The sequence below is a fragment of the Morone saxatilis genome, unplaced genomic scaffold, assembly GCF_004916995.1.
Source record: "Morone saxatilis isolate NCDOM2014 unplaced genomic scaffold, NCSU_SB_2.0 Contig5, whole genome shotgun sequence".
In the NCBI taxonomy this organism is placed as follows: domain Eukaryota; kingdom Metazoa; phylum Chordata; class Actinopteri; family Moronidae; genus Morone; species Morone saxatilis.
In genome coordinates, this window is record NW_023340095.1 from 23,088,496 (window position 1) to 23,095,792 (window position 7,297).

The following is a 7,297-nucleotide window of genomic DNA, read 5'->3' on the forward strand; positions in this document are numbered from 1 at the left end:
GTGCCCAAAATCTATTTAGGCCAATGACGGGGGCTCAGAAGCTCAGGGCAGCTTACCACTCAATACGTCTGACACAGACTCCCGCGTGCCCTCCTGAAACATTACTCTACTTTTTTTGCCGGGATACATTTGTCCAAAAGAATTCCTGCCTAAATATGGATTCTTTTGAACAGACATGTGACATTTCAAGGATGCTTTGTTATTTAAACAGCAGATTTCTACCCAATAGTCTTCAAAATGTGCTTGTTTGTTTATATTTTCACTAGGGATGTCCCAAGCTAGTTTTTTTATGCCCCGGTCCGATCCGAGTCATTTAATATCTGTCAATACAGAGTCCCGATCCGATAGATAACACAGTGCACATTGCACACTTCAGTCATTAAAATCATTCCAATGTAGTATATGCGTGACAATTAAATAGCACTGCATTGCATCAAGTAGCATCGGATCGGCTCAATAAAACTCAGTAGAGCCGGTACTGATTGTATCGGAACATCCCTAATTTTTGCTGCTTAGGTCATATTTCTGTCGTTTTGGACATCATTCCGATCAGTGGAGGTCATATTTAGTTTAATAGTTGAACCTTTTGGGAAATACTTTATTCACTTTCTTAGAGTTCACAGAGTTAGATGGGAAAATCAATTCCACGTATATCTGTGTGGTAAATATTAAATTACAGCCAGCAGATGGTTAGCGTAGCATAAGCATAAGCTAAGCTAACGACAGGTAAAAAGCTAGCTAGCTATTTGTTACCTTTACTAATGTGCAAAACTGACAAAGGATGACAGGACTCCAGAAAGTCCCTGTTGTCAGATTTTTTCAAAATTTTGGACATAGAAAGCGTTTCCCCTCTTTTTTTCCCAGTCTTCATTCTAAGCTGGCTTCATATTTACCATACAGACATAAGGGCGGTGTCAATCTTCTCATTTAACTCAACAGGAGAGTGACTTAGCATAGTTCCAATAATGTCCAACAAATTTAGTTTAACAACATGAGAAGACTTCACAGGTTAAAAACCAATTCCCAGTATTGATTAAAGGGGTAAATGAGAGTGGATGTTGATTTTCATCCAAACTGTTTTCCTGGTTCACCTCTAACCTGATACATACAGCGGCCAAATGTGTGGACACCATTGTCCACATAATCTTATGTGCTTTTGGTCTGGGGCTGTTTTTCATCGTTTGGGCCTGGCTGCTTACTTTCAAAAAAGTAAGTGGGGTGTTCTCGGTCTGCAGTGGTCAGTACCTATCAAATGGTCCCCAAGGAAGGAAAAGAACCAGAGACAGACGTTACGCCCTGTCTAGGGGAAGGACGCCACATAAATGTGTGATAATAAATGAACCAACAATCCTACCCGATTCCCAAACAAACAACTAACACAGTGTTAACAATAATGATGTGATTTATTTACAAACAGGTAAACAAAGTGCAACAAAAACCAACTAACAAACTTCAGGGTGACCAAGGCCAAAACAACAAACAAAAAGAGCTAACCAACAGAACAAAACCTGGACTAATCCCTATTTTAATAAACAAAATACAGTTACTAAACCTAACTCCTAACCTAAAGAAAAACAGGAGAAAAACAGTAAAAGAAAACGGCAGCTCACCCCTACGATACTCACTAAACACAATCATACAAAACACTATCAACTAAGATCTTAACAATTCACACTATCGCAAAAACACACTCTACAACCGAGGACAGAAGGGATGCTGCTGCTGAAGTTCTGTCGAAGGAACTTCTGTGCGGTGCGGCGTTTGAACCCCGGCGGATGTTTGCGGCTCCCTGGGAGAACCAATCAAGCAGGCGCACTCCACAAGCCGAGCCCACGGCATGGCACAGTCAGCAGCTGACCTACGGGTTGCCGCAAAGATCTTACAATCGACAGGCTGCACACTCCTGCAGAGAAACAGGGACAAAAAAACACCAACACACACCACAGCGAAACAATACTAATATTAATACAATACCAGGGCCGTGAACAGGGGCAGGACTGCCAAGGCTCAATTGATGCACGTGGGGAGTGAAGGCTGGCCGTGTGGTCCGATCCACAGACATCAACTACTGTAGCTCAAACTGCTGAAACAGTTATGATGCTGTTTCTGAATAGAAATGGGGTCAGTAACACACAGTGTATCACAGTTTTGTTGGATATGGGGAACATTTTGCGCACCAGGGTGCCATGCAGTTTGGCTGATTTGGTGTTATATCAGTGTAAAAGGACTAAAAACATATTCATTAATGATAACAAGATACTTGTTAGACTAGAAATGCTCTCTAGACCTCCACCAAGGAGGCGCTCTTAAGAGTGATGGTGCAGATCTGTAATTCTGGAAACATGGCTGCAGAATGCAGGAAATAGTAAATCAAACTTTTCCAAAACCCCCCCCCGGGGGTTTTTTGATTACTATTATCAGCTTCACCGTTATTGGTCATGTGACAGCTGTATTACCTTGGTGGTTAAATGTGGTTCAATACTATGGGGTCAAAGAATTACTGGGGGCCAAAACTAATTATTGTGGTTTTATTAGAGTAAAGTCAAACAATAATGTTTGTCTTTTTTCCATCATTCTGTGAGCAACTGTGCATCTGTTTTTATCCTGCACAGTCTGAACAGTGATCAGTGAAGGTACTTTAGTTACCTGCTGAGAGGTTATCAAGGTTGTGTGCCTGCAGCTCTTCATTCCTAACAGTTCACTGTGGCTGCAACTTTTACTGGTCTCATTAACTCCCTGCAGTATTTCAAACCTTGATACGCTCTCAAAGAATGTCCAAAAGCCGTGTGTCTTCTTTGGTTAGACATTATTTTGGATGTAACGATAGCAGTCAAGTGTACGTTGTGTTTTGCTATTTAAATGCTTTTTAATGTGAAGCTGTGTTTGCATTAGCAGAAATTAAATACTACCTTTCTCTGGGAATTTTGGTACAGATACCCAGTGTGTAAATCACTGTAAAATACACAAAATACTGAAATAGGTTCATTTAGTGGCCATTGTGGCAGCCTGGATGGGAATGCTTTCGCGGGCTGCGAGGTGAATACTTCTGCTGTAGTCTCTAAATGTAACAGAAATGCAGGAAAAGGGCAAAATGCAAAATGTTCTTTTTCCTATTTTTCTGGAGAAGACAACCAGACCCTGTGCTATTCTGTCCCACCCCCGCTATAATCATCTTTGTAAAGCATTTTTCTGTTTGAAATTGTTTGCATTTTGGAATTTCAGGTCACGGCTTACCTTTTAAGAAAAGGCTAATCAACAACCTGTGTTTCTTTTCCCAGTAAAAGCGGGGGTAAAAAAAATTCCCTCCTGGGTTCATGACGGCTTTGTGCCTCTGTACTGTATGTGTGATTGAGTAGCGAGCCGCTGGCTGCCAGATCTTTTTGGGATCTGCTGGAGTCATTGAATTTTCAGTCCAGTTCCTCACAATGTGCATTACACGTGGCATTTCCAGGAGGGGAGAGGAAACCAGGCTGCCCGCCATAACCCCGACCTCTACCGGGAGGTTTCATTATTTATGATAAGCCTACATTTCCCCCGGCTTGTTAGTAATAGAAATGAAAGCTCATTTGGAGAAAAGAGGGAGAGTTTCCACAGGGGCCTCCTCCTCCTCCACCTCCTCCTCTATATTCGTCGGGATGAGAGTGGAATATGGACAGGCCTGAAGAATGTGAGGTTTATTTCAGAACCCCGAGACTGAGCCGGCCTTTTTTGCTGTTCTTGCGCATGCAGACGGTGGTGAATTATAGAGGACTGTTGAGGGTATCAATTATTCAAACTCAGAGAATGGAAGAAAACATGGCAGAATGGTCTTAATTGTGGCTTTTACTTTTGAGTCATGATTGAATCGATACACAGCACAAATTGGTACTTTCTGACAGTAACAACCAACTCTACCATGTTAGAATCGGCCTCGCATATTTATTTCCTCTTTCCTATTGTCAGTGCTAAAGTGTAAGCCGTCCGCTCTTCTTTTGCTCATTACTCATGACTGGAATTTCAATCATTTGCCGACTGGGAAGTAATGAGTACACCGCATGGAGTAGACGAATCTGCCTGTTATGGCCTAATTTCTGACGGCTGGACAGCCTTTCATATCCATCCGGGTTCCAGCAGCAACAAGCATTTTTGCAGTTTTTCTGAATTTGAACAAACCATGTGGGAAAGGTTAAACTAGTGCTTTGGGTTTTTTAGTCGCTCTTGATACAGAGTTCAGCGTCTGTTTGTGACATTTGGGGTGTTTACTTGTTGTGGAGGAAGCTGCAGATAATTTGGTGAATCACTGTGTATTGTCAGGAATAATAACATGGCGTCTCCAGCATTAGTTCCATTCCTGCACCCTGTGGGCTGATTGGGAAAGAAGGACTGCGCTTGTACGGATGTTTGTGCTGCGTGAGACAGTTGTGTGGTGTGCGCGTTAGTGTTTGTTTGGTACAATGTCCATGTCTGTTTGTGTGTTTATTTACCGACGTGCCTGTACCGGGGGAGGGCACGTGTGCCGTTTAGTGAGGTGGAAATGTGGACCAGCTGTTTCCCCTTTAAAGAGAAACATGAGGTGCTCATTTCACTTAACATGCTTCCTCATTTCTGTCTAGTCTAGTCCTAGTCTCCTTCTTTCCTTCCTTTTCCTTTCCTTCCTAGATTTTCAAGAATTATTTTAACTGTAAACTGTACTGTTGCCATCTACTACCATCTATCCAAATCTTTGTTTTTGTTTTCCTTTTTACAGAAATAGAAACATTAAATTAATGTCACTGTCATTAAAATAGTTATGAAAGGAAAGGGCTGACACTGTTTACATTAAATTGATGTATATGCTTTATATTTGTAGAATATATATATATATATATATAATATATATATATTATATATAGAGAAGAGAAGAGAGATATATATATATTATATTAATAAAAACATTGAGATGTTAATGTTTATTTATACATTGCTGCATTATAAAGTCTGTGCTTTGCTGTTTTACTGGCTGAAGTTGTGATAGCGCAACTTTATCTGGATCGGATGCAGACTTTAGTGCCAATAAAAGGCACACTGCACCCACTGCATTGCCTTAAATCATTAAATCACCTGTCAGTGGTAGCACAATACACAAACTACATCCTCCAAGATTATCTATAAAATAGAACCAAACCTCTTCTCAAACTGTTTCATTTATAACAAGCCAGTATAACTTAATATAGAGATTCCGACTGAATGGTTTAGCTAGTGTAAGTGTCAGGGTTCCACTCTTTTTTTTTACAAATAATTTTCCAGCGAGTTTTTCTTGAAAATACAGGACAGCACTTTGGGCAAATTTACCTCTTAATTTGGGCCACAGCCCATACTAACAGTTTAAATCAAGCAACATTTATTTTCTTTGACAGAATATTCATCTTTTAGAAAGGTAGTGTTCATTGCACGTACAATTGTACATCACGTGTGTGTGTATGTATCATTTGGTGTTGTATAAATTGTAAATATGTGGAAATTTGGCTCGCAACGTTGCATAAATTTACTTAGTCACACTACTGAAAGTTCAAGTGGAAATGCAATTCCTACCAAAAGGTTGGGTTTCAAAACAAAATACACACCTAGGTTTACGTAAGAGTGGGGGAAAAAATTCCAGCACAACAAAGATTATTTCCAGGATATTTGGTAATTTTAATACATTTCCAGGTTTTCCAGACGCGTGGTAACTTCATACAAAAGGGACTGGAGTGTATTGGTCTTTCCATTTAGATTTTTTAAAATGGAAATGAAATACTGTGTGGCACCTAATTGGTGAAATATGAGAGCACAGCCGGTGTAAGTGAGTGTGAGACGTGGTAAGCGACATTTGCTGTGCATCAGTGACAAACATTGTGTGGCCCTCTATGATTTAAATATAAGGCCAACTCTAATGTCAGTAGTGAAATACACCAAAGCCAAAGTCCATGGATGTAGAAAGAGTTAAACAGTGTTCAAGTTATTGTATATTGCAAAAGGATAGTTCCGTGGATACACAGAGCCTCATCCTCTGCCTGTTTAAATAGTTGAATAAGTGGCATTTTTCAGGATTACTTGCAAACCTCCCCTTCATGATCCAACATTTGACGTGATGTACAGTGTGGTTCTTAACTAAGGCTCCATACATGAGAGCTAAATCATAGCAAGATGATCTGCTAACTGTCCTGTTGGGCTTGCCTTTCTGACCTACAGGCTCCTCAACGGTTTCGGTCCTGGTTATCACTGCCAGTGGAACCATCTTTCTACTCCTCTCACACCATCGCAGGACTACTTGGCCTTTCCACCAGGTATTGTAGCAGTCTTTCTCCTATACCCCTTTGACTTTCTAAATCCCATCCAATGATTGCCCGCCTCTCTTCACGATGATACCAATCAGATATAAAAGGTTATGGGGGAATTTTTTGTCATTTTAACCCCATCGTGTTCATCATCCTAACCTAGCATGATTTAATTTAAATTTTTCTATTTTATTTTGCTACATTTCATGTTCATAGGTAGACAGAGAAGGGGTGCAAATCTATAGAGGCACAATTTGTTAATAAAGATCTCAGGTCTTTGTTTTAGCAGTTGAAATAGATAGTCTGGATGGATGGCTTGCGTGCAAAAACATCTGCTGAGCGGCTCAGGGGTGTCTTGTTGAATCCAGGGTCTTCTCCCGCATGGTGCAGAGTCCAGAGGCTCAAACAACAGCAAAAAGACCTGCCCTATTTATAGCTTGGCCTTTTACAAACCACCAGGCACAAGCAGTGGGCTTGCAGTGAGCACCACATCCCTTCCTCACAGCTTCAGCTGAGCAGCACACACTGAGACTCTTTGGACAGCCTGAGTGCCCTGTGGACTTTTAAGAACGATCTAAAGTGAATTTGCTTTTGAACACAATGTTTTGCAAACTACAATACACAACTGCCTGGAGCCACATACACAATGCTGGGCATATGTGTCTACTTCTTGCTACAACTAACCCCACTAATAGTACCAATATCCAGGTATTTTTAAGCAACCACCCAGAACCTCAATCTTGCAACACCCCAAATCTCTCTTGCAACCACACCAAACACCCTAACAATCAATAGGCAACATTTTAGCAATACCTTAGCACCATGTAGCAACACCTAGTTACAACTATGAAACATTTGATGACCTAAACAAGACAGCTAGTGACGACAGCCAAACCTAACGGCTTTGTTCACAAGTTTGAACCTATTGTAGCTTGCATTTGTTTGCTTAAAGAAATAAACTCCACGTTATCTCATGCTCAACTGTCACACTACAGCATCCACCAAGTGTGACCTGCAAAATT

At 40.8% G+C, this 7,297-nt stretch overlaps 1 protein-coding gene across 1 annotated transcript in view; it reads left to right on the forward strand.

Moving 5' to 3' along the window:
* The window catches only part of LOC118339070 (aryl hydrocarbon receptor-like), a 45,913-nt gene that overhangs the window by 22,883 nt on the left and 15,733 nt on the right, over nt 1-7,297 (forward strand). The gene's annotated exons all lie outside the window — the stretch shown is intronic.